This window comes from Amblyomma maculatum, chromosome 11, assembly GCF_055883805.1.
Source record: "Amblyomma maculatum isolate TAMU_Amacu chromosome 11, ASM5588380v1, whole genome shotgun sequence".
Taxonomy (NCBI): Eukaryota; Metazoa; Arthropoda; class Arachnida; order Ixodida; family Ixodidae; genus Amblyomma; species Amblyomma maculatum.
Window position 1 is genome coordinate 116883468 of NC_139354.1, and position 12326 is coordinate 116895793.

Here is a 12326-nt window from a genome sequence, read left to right on the forward strand (position 1 = left end):
TCCCAGTTGACTTCACTGGCCATTTGCCTACAAAATCGAGTAACATCATTGATTGATTGCTTCTGAAACGCTGTCTTGATCTTGACAGAAAACGGCTATGTCGTCAGCATATGACAATATCTTTACTTCGCTTTCCACGAGTCTAAATCCTCGGATCCGTTCATTTTTAATCATAAAGCAAAACGGTTCTATATATATGGCAAATAGCAGATGAGAAAGCGGACGATAATGGCTTTAACCTCATCGCACATTAGTGTCCCAAAGTGCCCTCCAGAAATTTTTTTATGGGCCCCGCATGCTGGTTATACTACCTTTCACTAGTTTAAATACATTCTGTCCCGCAGCTTTCTTTCTTTCTTTCTTTCTTTCTTTCTTTCTTTCTTTCTTTCTTTCTTTCTTTCTTTCTTTCTTTCTTTCTTTCTTTCTTTCTTTCTTTCTTTCTTCCTTTCTTTCTTTCTTTCTTTCTTTCTTTCTTTCTTTCTTTCTTTCTTTCTTTCTTTCTTTCTTCTTTCTTTCTTCTTTCTTTCTTTCTTTCCTTCTTTCTTTCCTTCTTTCTTTCTTTCTTTCTTTCTTTCTTTCTTTCTTTCTTTCTTTCTTTCTTTCTTTCTTTCTTTCTTTACACATTTGCCTAAGAGTGGGCTGACGCTAAAGGCTCGGTGGCCTGGCGGGATCTCAGCGCCCTGCTACAGGATCAGTATAAGCATGGGAAATAGAATATAACGGCAGGCTGCCACACAGCAGTATCCTTGACCAGGATATAAAAGGGAGAAAACAAAAAATAGTGACATTTGTGCGCAAAGTGTGTAAAATGTATATGTAGGTAGAATATGAATAGCGTGATGACACAATTAACAGGTACAATTTAACGGTGAGTATCACAGGCACGCAAAAAATAAAAAATAAATGAAAAGAAATATACACAGTACAAAACGCTATATTAGAGTGATGAGTTTTTTTTACATTTCAACAATAGGTCACGTAAACAAATAATACAATCAAATATATACACCGGACGAACGATTTGAGTACAATAACGCGCTAGTAAGTAAACAAGGAAACAAATAAACACTGGCCAACAAATCATCAAGAACATGCGCGGGCGGAGTAATTATTACTGAGTACATACAATATCACTGCATAAAAGAACTCTCTTGCAATCTTTTTTAAATGCAGAAAAAGATTGATGTCAATTTATGGGATATCTCTTCTATTGTGCATTTTTGTTAACCTGGAAGGACAGTGCTGGCCACCATAATTTGTTCTGGTTGTAGGCATTTTTATTTTAGGATCCCTGATTGCGCTTACTCATACTGCAGGAATGTTGTGCAAAAGTTTCTTATGTATCCATTGCTATAGTACTGCAGAGCTGACGACTACAAAACAAGAAATTTAATTACTCCTCTCATGTAAATATGAACGCTTCTATGCAGACATTCCGTGAGGCCGACACACCACTGATCTTCGATGTAACCCGTACAGGGAAATTGCACCCAAAGTAGTTGCTACAAGGAACTGCATACCGTGAGTACTCATACATCCAGACTTTCGAATGTCACCAGAGACTAGTATAAACTCGAAATTCGCCCTTACGTCAGCAAGGTGACGTCATGTGAGTATCATATATTTCATGATGACAGTGACTTTGGAGGGGTGGAGTAGACTCCTCGTGCAGTCGAGGGCGAAATGTCAGGCATAGCCCTCGGGCTAGAAAAGACAGGATGCTTCGATATAAAGGCGGCTCTTGAAGTGTTGTTTTCGACCAGCACCGGGTAGTCTCTGCGACGAAACCGAGCACTGCACGTGTCTGCGCATGTGAAGGTTATGGCGGGAACCAAACTCAAACGCAGCCGCCAAGTATAGAATCCCTGAGGCTCAAGAAGAGGAAGTCGCCAACCAAATTACTAATAGATATGGATATGGAGCCCAAGTAGTCAGGACCATAATGAGATTGACGGTAGGGAAAAACCGTCAGACGTTCCACCAGTAACGAAGGACGAGGTTAAGAAAGCAATAAAAATTATGAAAAGGGGGCTGGAGAGGATCAGACAACTATCGATTTGTTGAAGGACGAGGGGGATATCGTGCTATAAAAACTGGCCACCCTGTATACGCAGTGTCTGGTGTCATCGAAGGTACCGGAACCATGGAAGAACGCAAATATTATCCTCATTCATAAGAAAGGGGATGCTAAGGACCTTAAAAATTACAGACCAATAAGCTTGCTGTCTGTTACGTATAAGGTATTTACTAAGGTAATCGCTAATAGAGTCATGACAACCTTAGACTATAATCAAGCAAAGGATCAAGCGGGTTTTCGGAAACGGTACTCTACTATCGATCATATCCATACCATCAACCAGGTGATAGAAAAATGCTCGGCATATAACCAGCCCTTATACATAGCATTCATTGATTACGAAAAAGCATTTGACTCAGGTAAAACCTCGGCGGTGATGCGGGCATTGCGAAATCAGGGGGTAGATGAGCCGTACGTGAAACGGCTGGAAAATATATATAGTGGCTGCACAGCAACCATAGTTCTGCATAAAGAAAGTAACAAAATTCCCATAAAGAAAGGTGTTAGGCAAAGAGAAACGATCTCCCCGGTACTATTCACAGCTTGCTTAGAGGAAGTATTCAGATACACTTGGAATGGGAGCGGTTAGGGATAAGGGTAGATGGAGGATTTGCTGATGACGCCTTGCTAAGCATTTCGGGGGATGAACTGCAAATAATGATTGATGACCTAGACAGGAAAAGTTAAATAGGTAGGCCTGACAATCAATATGCAGAAGACTAAGGTAATGTTCAACAGCCTCGGGAAGGAACTGCAGTTTACGTTAGGTAGCGAAGCACTGGAAGTAGTAGGCGAATATGTCTACTTAGGACAGGTAGTAACCGCAGATCCGGACCATGGAAATAAAATAACAAGAAGAATAAGATTGGGATGGAGCGCATTTGGCAAGCACTCGCAGATTATGACTAGCAGCTTACCGGTATGGCTCAAGTGAAAGTATACAACAGTTGCATCTTACCTGTAGCCACATATGGGGCTGAAACGTGGAGGCTAACCAAGAGAGTTCTGCTTAAGTTGGGGACAACCCAGAGGGCTATGGAACGAAAAATGGTAGGGGCAACGTTAGGAGATAGGAAGCGTGCAGAGTGGGTCAGAGAAATAACTCAAGTTACTGACATTCTAGTGGAAATCAAGAAGAAATGGGCATAGGCAGGACATGTAGTGCGAAGAGAGGATAACCGATGGTCGCTTAGGGTACCAAACTGGATTCCAAAGAGAAGAAAGCGTAGCAGGGGGCGGCAGAAAGTTAGGTGGGCGGATGAGGTTAAGAAGTTCGCAGGGGTCAAGGCGATGTAGCTAGCACAGAACCGGGTTAATTAGAGAAATATGGGAGAGGCCTTCGCCCTGCAGTGGGTATAGTCAGGCTGATGATGATATGGATGTCATAGATCGACTTGAAAGCCCATTCGTACATCCGATCATTCGCGCGCTTAAAAAGATGAGTCGATTCGTTCTGCATCGACACTAATCAGAGACTCGAGCTGATGGATATATCTAACGGGATGGTCATATCAGTTATTGCCATAAAATCAGCCAACCTTTTTCCATTCATTTAATCATTTATTCATCCTTCATCGCATAACCTACTGATGCCCTGAGGCAATAAATATCGACTAAAAAAAATGGATAGCTATGCCCTTCGGCTTGAAAAATGCAGCTGCCACTTTCCAGAGGGATATGAACAGCGTGTTGGCTCCGTATGAAGAATACCTGTGTGAATGTCTAATCGATGTAGCCGTCTTCGGTCAGTCGCCCGAGCAGCACGAGGCGCATTAGCACAAATTATATTCACTATTTTGGAGAACGAAGTCTTATGCGCGAACGTAATATATTAATAGTGTGAGCACTGTGTGGCGCTTCATATTCCACACGGCTGAACGTGCTGCTTCATCTTCATCCTGCTCCCTCTTGTAGATACCCATCGTCATCGCGGAGTGTGTTTGGCTGCAGTGTGCGACCAAGGCTTCAGGTCTGCAATAAAGCCTGATTCCCCAAGTCCGACCTTCGCGTTACCTTACAATATGCACGTAAAGGCTGCGCGCATCAATAAATCTATCTTGAAGTTGGTGCTTTGTGGTGTCTACTCTCTTGCTCATGTCTGTCGTCGTGCTGTGTAAATGCTTGGGGAATAAAAAACAACAAATACGAATCTTTACTCGAGGTTAAGATTCTAACGTGACAGCGTTGAAGGCCGCGTTCTCCAGAAAATTCGATGTCGTCGTCAGCTTTGTGAGCGAAAAAAATAATATATACGGCCGCGCCTGTGGCCAGTGGCACAGCCCCAGTAATTTCTCAGAGGGTGTTATACGCCACAGGTTGAAAAAGAAAAACAATGGGCGATAAAATGTCCATAATAGGAAGGGATGCCGCACCTAGAACATTTCGGGGGTGTTCAGTTCAGTTCAGTTCAGGCGTTCAGTCGTGTCCGACTCTTCGTGACCCTATGGACCATGTCACGCCACGCTTTCCGGTCTCTCACTATCTTCTTAACATCACATAGCTTGGGTGTTTGGGTGTTCTGACACCCAAACACCCTCCTGGCTGGGTCCGTATTCCTTGTTCGCGTCGTTATCATCGTAATCGAAAGTCTCGCTATCTCCCTCATCTCGAGTGATCTGATTGGTGGTAACACTGGAACCGGATGTTAATTTGATTGCCACCACTTACGGTTCTGGCGTTTCCACCAATCAGATGACTCGAGGTGAGAGAGATAGCGACACCTTCGATAACGACGCAGACTCGGAATACCGACCTGGCTATACCCCCGTCTTTGCCAGGTGGTGGTTAGCATGTGTCATGACCGCTGAATTGATTTTTGGTTTGTATAAGAACATTGTTATGTACTGAAGCGCACAGTGAATAAGTCACGAGCAGCAAAGAAGCACTGCGACAGAAGTTAGCAACATGTTCTCCGTAATTACTTGAACACTAATTGAGAAAATAGGTCGCATAGCATCGGGCCTAACAACATCGCAGAATCATTTAAGCTACCAAGTTTTGGAGAACTGCAAATGTGCGCAAGCATCTCGTTTTCCGGCCTGTTGCATGGCGACTGCGGCAGAGAGACTGTCGTAGCTATTCTGTCGTAAAACATCCATTAAAGCAGCCCATGAAAAGCGATTCAGTAAAACCAGAAAACGCTCACGACTGATAGGCATCCCATCAGTCCTCTCCTCAACGCAAAAATTTTGAATTTAGAGTGACCGCACCGAATATATCGGCAACCAAAAATGACTCTCCTCCTCTCCCACCCTTACAAAACAACGCACGCCGGCGCGGAAGAAATTTATTTATTTATTTATTTATTTATTTTATTTATACAATACTGCAGGCCATAAAAAGGCCCTGGCAGGAATGGGGCACAATCGAGCATCGTTATACACACCTATGTACAGTACATTTTTCCGTGGAAAGAAGAGAGCAGAAGGAAAGAACAAGAACACATTTTGATATATTACAAAAAATAGACGTTATTGCTTCAAAAATTGTTGAATTGCGGAGAGGACATTTGTACCTTCAAACACATGCGAAGGCAAACCATTCCACTCGGTTAAAGTCATTGGGAAAATGAATATTTAAATTGGTTTGTGCGGGCAAATACAGGAGTTAGTTTATGAGGATGATGACGCCTCGTAACTCTGGACGATGAGGGTTGAAAATACAACGAAGGATTCATACGGAGCGTGCGATAATAGATGTTGAAGAGGAATTTTATTCTTGCTAGCCTTCTCCGAGATGCTAATGATTCGATTTCATTTTTTCTTATCAACTGTGATGGTGAATCATGTCTGCGGAAGCGGTTATATATGAAGCGTACTGCTGATCTTTGTTTTTGTTCTAACTTATTTATATCCTGCTTTGTATAAGGATCCCAGACTTCGCAGGCATATTGTAGCTTCGAACGGACTAAACAATTGTATGCTAGACGCTTTACATCGGAGGTGCAGTGCTTGAGCCTATGTCTCAGTTGGCCTAGTTTGCGACGGGCAGACGAGCAGATGTTCTGAATATTGGGGGACCAGTTCAAGTGATCGTTGATTGTAACTCCTAAGTATTTGAAGCTGTCGGTTTCTGTTATAAGGGTGTCCTCGATAGTGTATCGGTAAGAACGGTACGATTTTTTGTTCGTGATGTGCATGAACGCGGTTTTATTGACGTTAAGTTTCATATCCCACTTTTCACAGCAGTCAGAAACAGCGTTAATACTTTTATTTAAAACCACTTGATCACTTGTATTATTAATAGCCCTGAAGAGCAGGCAGTCGTCCGCAAATAAACAAATATTCACACTTTCATGTATAGAGGCAGTCAAGTCATTCGCATAAATTAAAAAAAGAAGAGGACCTATCACGCTTCCTTGCGGAACACCGGAGGTTACGGAAAGGCAGTCTGAATAATGGCCTTCAAAATCGACAAACTGCTGGCGCATGTCTAGATATGATGAAATCCAATTAAGCACAGTTTGAGGTATACCCAGCTCGTCAAGTTTATATAATAGACCGGAATGCGTAACCATGTCGAATGCTTTGCTAAAATCGAGAAATATTACATCAATTTGGCCAGCATTATCGAGTACCGAAGAAAAGGAATGTATTGTGGAAACCAGTTGAGTAGTTGTCGACAACCCTTTGCGAAAACCATGCTGAAATGGGGAGAGAACGTTGTTCTTATCTAGGAAGTCAGATAGGTAGTTTGAAATAATATGTTCCATAAGTTTGCATGCAGTGCTGGTGAGAGATATCGGGCGGTAGTTGGTTAACTGATCGCGGTTGCCTTTCTTGAAAACAGGCACAACACGGGCAAGCCTCCAGTCAGATGGAACATCGCCAGTAGAAAGTGATGAATGAAATATAATAACAAGAAAGTGTGCTAGTGATTCAGCGTAACGTCGCAGGAATACGTTTGGGATGCCATCAGGTTCACAAGACGATTTTGGCTTCAAATTGAGAAGCATTGAAAAAATTCCTTCATATGTTATGAATTCCGGGCTAACGCTGGTCGTGTTATTGTAAAAACTAGGGTGGGGACGGGGATTCGAGAAAACTGACTGAAAGAAATGATTGAACTCCTTGGCTATTTGTAACCTGTCGCGAACAACGTTTTCGCCGACTTTGACACGATCGACGGTTCTGCGTCCTTCATGATTAAGGTGGCGTCAAAATTTGGCAGGGTTACTTTTGATGAATTCAGCTAATGTATTGGAATAAAAATATTGTTTGCTGACACGAAGTTTTTCTGCCAATGCACGCCTTAGGTTTAGAAGTACACAATTACTAGCCTTGCGTCTTCTAAGCCGTTTGACTTTGCGAATTAAATGAATTATTTCGCGGGTAATCTACGGAGTTTTTCGGCGAACAGTTTCAGTTTTACTTGGGATGAAGTTATCTAAGCAAAAGTGGCAATGGGACTTAAATTTGTTCCATAGGTCATTCACATCGCCCTCAGAAAAGTTATCTAGCGCCATTTCGAGGTAATCAAGAACAGATTCATCGTTAGCCCTGGTAAAATCCCTAACGGTCTTCCTGCACCGAACTGGTGGGCAATTAGCTATACGCATATTGCATGTAAACAGTACCAACTTGTGATCGGAGATGCCATCTGCTACTTCAACACTAACATCACTAAGTGATCGGCTGTGGAAAATCAGATCTAATACTGAGGATGATGTGCCCTGTACTCTCGTTGGAATATTAACAGCTTGTGTGAGATCACAAGCCAACATAATGTCCGAGACAACGCTTTCATGAGGTGAGTTCGATGAAAGGTTGGGCCAAGGGAATTCAGGTAAGTTAAGATCTCCGGCAATTATTATACACTTTCTGGTGTACATCACAGGAAGGTCATGCATTTTAGTTAGAAAATCAATTCTGGCGGAAGGAGGGCGGTACGTCGCAAACAATATAAACGAATCTCCATAGCAGTCAACTCGAAGACATAGACTTTCATGATCATCTATTTGCTCTAACAATGTACCTTTTGTGCCATTGGATAGTATGACAGCAACCCCACCACCACGAGAAGGTTTGTCTCGTCTAAAAATGGAATATGAATTCGGGACGTCTTGGTCGCTTATTTCTTCGTGAAGCCACGTTTCAGTAATTACGGTCACATGAGGATCATAGCATAAAAGAATACTTTCAAGTTCAGTAGTTTTATTTACTATACTTCGAGCGTTAATGTTTAGAAGGCGCAGATAGTCTGGTGCAATGAAGGGACTGGTCATGCGTGTTCCGTTAAAGCAGGTGAGCACGGAATTTTTACCCGAGTGTTACTTTGGTGGTCCCATACAAATATGTCGTTATCTATCCGCAGCTTATCATTCAGCAAAAACACCCTTTTCCCACTGTCTTTTTCGCCCTTAGCACTTTCCCAAAGTAATCTGCGCCTTCGAAGTGTGCAGCGTGAATAGTCATTTTCAATGAAAACATTAGTTCCCTTCAGTTTTTTAGCGTTCTTCAGCACTGCTTGTTTTTCGCTATAGTTCTGAAGATACAAAATAACAGGACGGTTTACTCCTGTCCTTCCTAGCCTATGAATTCTTCCAACAGAAGGGCATTGCACAGCGAGCTTGTTTTCAAACAGATCGGCGATTGCTTTATCTTTAAGCTGGGATACTGTTCCATTTTCATCTTCCGGAATTCCATAAATAACCAAGTTCGAGCGGCGGGTGTAATCTTCTAGGTCAACGAGTTTCTCTGAATGCAGTGTTATGGCAGATTGGACATGATGTAAAGATTGGTCTAGGCTATCAATTTTACATGTGGACGAGCTTATGTAATCCACAGTTTTTTCTATTTCACATAGTTTAACACTGAGGGCAGCTATTGATGCATTGGAAACAGACAACTGCGATTTTAGTTCGTCAATGCCTTTAAGTATTGCAGCCTGTCCCTCTAAAACATTTGCGAAGGTAAGGCCAGAGCTCAGTCCAGGGTTCATCTCAACGTCGCCACAGAGCAGTAATTTGCACACATATAGGCAGTCATGCATAATACACAAGCATGTATGTGGGCTTGGCAAGATAACAATGATTCTGTTACTAGATTTGATGGAATATGTATAACTAACCTGAATAACGAAAGGCATAGGTCTCGTCAACAACATGGTTGATTTTGCTTCGCCAAGCCCACTGATGTCGAGGGTGGTGAAAAACATTTATTAGAAATATTTACATGAGATAGAGAGAAAAAAAAGTGGGAGGCAGGCCTTAAGGGCCAGCCTCTTACAAAGTTTAGGAAGGGCCCCTAGTCCGGGACTCCTGTGGCTTCCGCGGCAGCTCGGGGCCTAGCCACGAGAGCACGTTGGCTCTCCAAGGTAGAGCAGCCGAGCAGGGCAGCCTCCCAGCTCTCTCGGGTGAGTGAAGGGAAAGGGGAGTAAGCGGGGTTAGAGGGGCAAGCCCACACCATATGGTACACATCTGAAAATGCACACCCACAGTGCGGGCATTCGCCATTAAAAGCCGGATTGAAATACTGCAGTACTGCCGGGCACAGAACTGCATAGGTGTACAGACGAAGGAGCCAGCGCTCCTCAGTTTTAGTTAGTCCTTTAGCGGGGGGGTGAAAAAGACAGTGTCGAGTTTTGTACAAGTCAGCAATTTCTTTGTAGGTAATGGCCGGATTGGGTTCCAGTTCCTCAAGCGGCGGGAGTTGAGGCGATGCCCGGTGGTTAAGCGCGCGGGCTGAGGCGTCTGCGGCCTCGCTGCCCTCGAGTCCCGCATGTGCTGGGGCCCAGATGACGACACGTGTGTCCAGGCGATCCCGGTACTCGCATCTGCGGAGGATTTCGGCAGCGCGTTGCGAAATGCGCCCTTGCTCTAAATTTCGACAAGCTCCCCGAGAGTCAGTGATGATAACCCTGGAGTCATGCTCTGCAGCGGCCAGCGCTATGGCGACCTCCTCTGCGTGTGTGATGTTTGGGGCGCGGAAAGTGAGTCCCTGAATGTATGTGTTCTGGTGGATGACCGCGGCCGTGTACCACCCTCCATGGGGTGGGCCAGCAGCATCCGTGTAGAGGACTCCGTGACGAGAGCCGTAGCGCTCTTTTAGGTTCGCCGCACGCGCTATGCGACGCCCCTCGTGAGTCTCCTTTGTCATGTTTTGTGGCAGAGGTCGAACCTTGAGCGCGTAGCGCCAGTCCTCTGGAACTTCGGTTCGTTCCTCTGTTCGCGCATTGTAAGAAATGTGCAGGCGGCCTAGGAGGCGTTTGCCTGCAGGTGATTTGTTTAACCGCAAGTATTGGTTGCTTAAGTGCGCCTCCTGCAACTCTGAAAACGTGTTGGTCATTCCTAGAGCAATGAGCCTTTGATTGGACGTCGTTATGGGGAGGTCGAGGGCGCGCTTATAAATTTTGCGAAGGATCACCTCTAGGGCGCTCTCATCGCATTTCCGCAAGTGGAGGTAGGGTGCCGCATAGAGTATCCCGCTGGTCACGAATGCATTGGCCAGCCTCAGGGCGTCTTTGCATCGTAACCCCCCCCCCCCCCCTCCCGCTTTTTAGATACCCGACGGACCATGCGGCCCACCTGGTCTCCAATCTTGCGGAGCTTCTGCAAGGTTGTGTCAATCTTGCGATTGCAGTGAATAAAGAGTCCCAACACTCTTATCTCATTTCGTTCAGGGATGGGGCCGCTAGCAAGGGCAAGGGCAATTTTAGTGGTACACTTCGGGTTGGGCCGGAGGTGTACGAATTCTGATTTGGTCGGAGAGCATTCCAGGCCACAGCGACGAGCATATCCGTCCACGATAGTCGCCGCTTGTTGCAGGTTGGCCTCGATCTGCCCTAGCGACCCATGTGTTGCCCAGAGCGTGATGTCGTCGGCACACAGAGCATGCCTGATGCCTGGGACATCATTAAGCAATGGGGGGAGATGAGCCATGGCGAGGTTAAAGAGGAGGGGAGAGAGGACCGCTCCCTGTGGAGTTCCTCGCGTACCCAAAGGGTAAGGGCCGTGCTCCTGGTCTTGGATACGTATATAGGTTTGCCGATCAGTGAGGAACTGTCGGATGTACCTAAACGTGTTGTGTCCACAGTTTGTCTGCGACAAATGTGTGAAGATGATGTCGCCGTCAGCACAGCACGCGCTGGTTGGTCCCTGCATGCAGAGTCCGCCGGAATTGGCAGGAACGTGCGGTAGCGGTAGACGGTAAGCGATAGCGCTAAGTTAAAGGTCTCTAATGATTGGGCGAGCGCAGAAAGCCTCAGTGACGTCACATGCGAGGTTTGCGTCATAAGGGATGTTTGCGTGGGGGAAAATTGTCACCCTAATCGGTTGCGAACGGTCGCCAGGAATACGTTTTAACAATTATTTGTAAATTATAGGCTTCACGCAAATATTTTAAATTTGGCTCAAATACTCACGACGACCATGTCTATGGATTTGTTCCACTAGTATATTGGAGAAGGTACCATTTCACGTATCCTTTGAGGCCGATCGTTATATAAGCACTGTTTCATTTAAAAAGAAAACAAAAACAACCCGGCATCTAACTTCAGATTTCAATTCACCTCTTGCGAATATTTCTCAACAGTTCATCCACGCATACCTCAACATCAGTTTTTCTCTTTTTTTTTTGTGACGGTCATCTTTAATTGATTTCTTATTCCGAGAACAAAAAATCGTTGATAGATTCTACTAAATAATTCTCAACACAAGATCTCTTTTGGGAAAGCAGATTTTATTTTCCTGGCTTTCAATGGAAGCAGGATATTTTTCCTAATTATTTATTCATGGTGCCTCACAGGCTCAAACAGACGAAGAATTATGCCGAGGGAGGGGCTAATACACAATTATCAAAACACATGTAGCACGGTTACACAAGCTTAATCACTGATAGCACCTAACTCTGAAAAGTAAAAAAAAAAAAATTATACATTGTTCACTGACGCAGTTGTCACTGAGCTTCGCAGTATATGCAATAAATAAGAAGAGTGTCGCTGTTTCTGCTGAAAACGTCGCTGGGTTACAAACATTCACGTTGTTCAGGAAGAACATTTTAGTAGCCTGCGGCAAGGCGAAATTATCAAATGCAAAAGTTTGACCAGAAAGGCGATCTAAGCTTAGAGGGTTATTCAACTGCATGAGGTACAGTAAAGGTTAGACATTTTAGGCGGAGTTGAATGGCTGGCACTGTCTTATGAGAACGGCAGATTAGGATGAATAATCGTGGCAATTTGCTGCATAGAAAGGGAGCGCCCCTTTATTGTTTATATATCCGAATGAGGACTATTTTTTTTTAGATGAAACGGG

General features: G+C 44.3%; 1 pseudogene; it reads right to left on the bottom strand.

Annotated features, from left to right (window-relative positions):
* Window positions 1-9321: 9321 nt before the first annotated feature.
* On the bottom strand, window positions 9322-10955 carry LOC146174813 (uncharacterized; annotated as a pseudogene).
* Between the last annotated feature and the right edge of the window lie 1371 nt (window positions 10956-12326).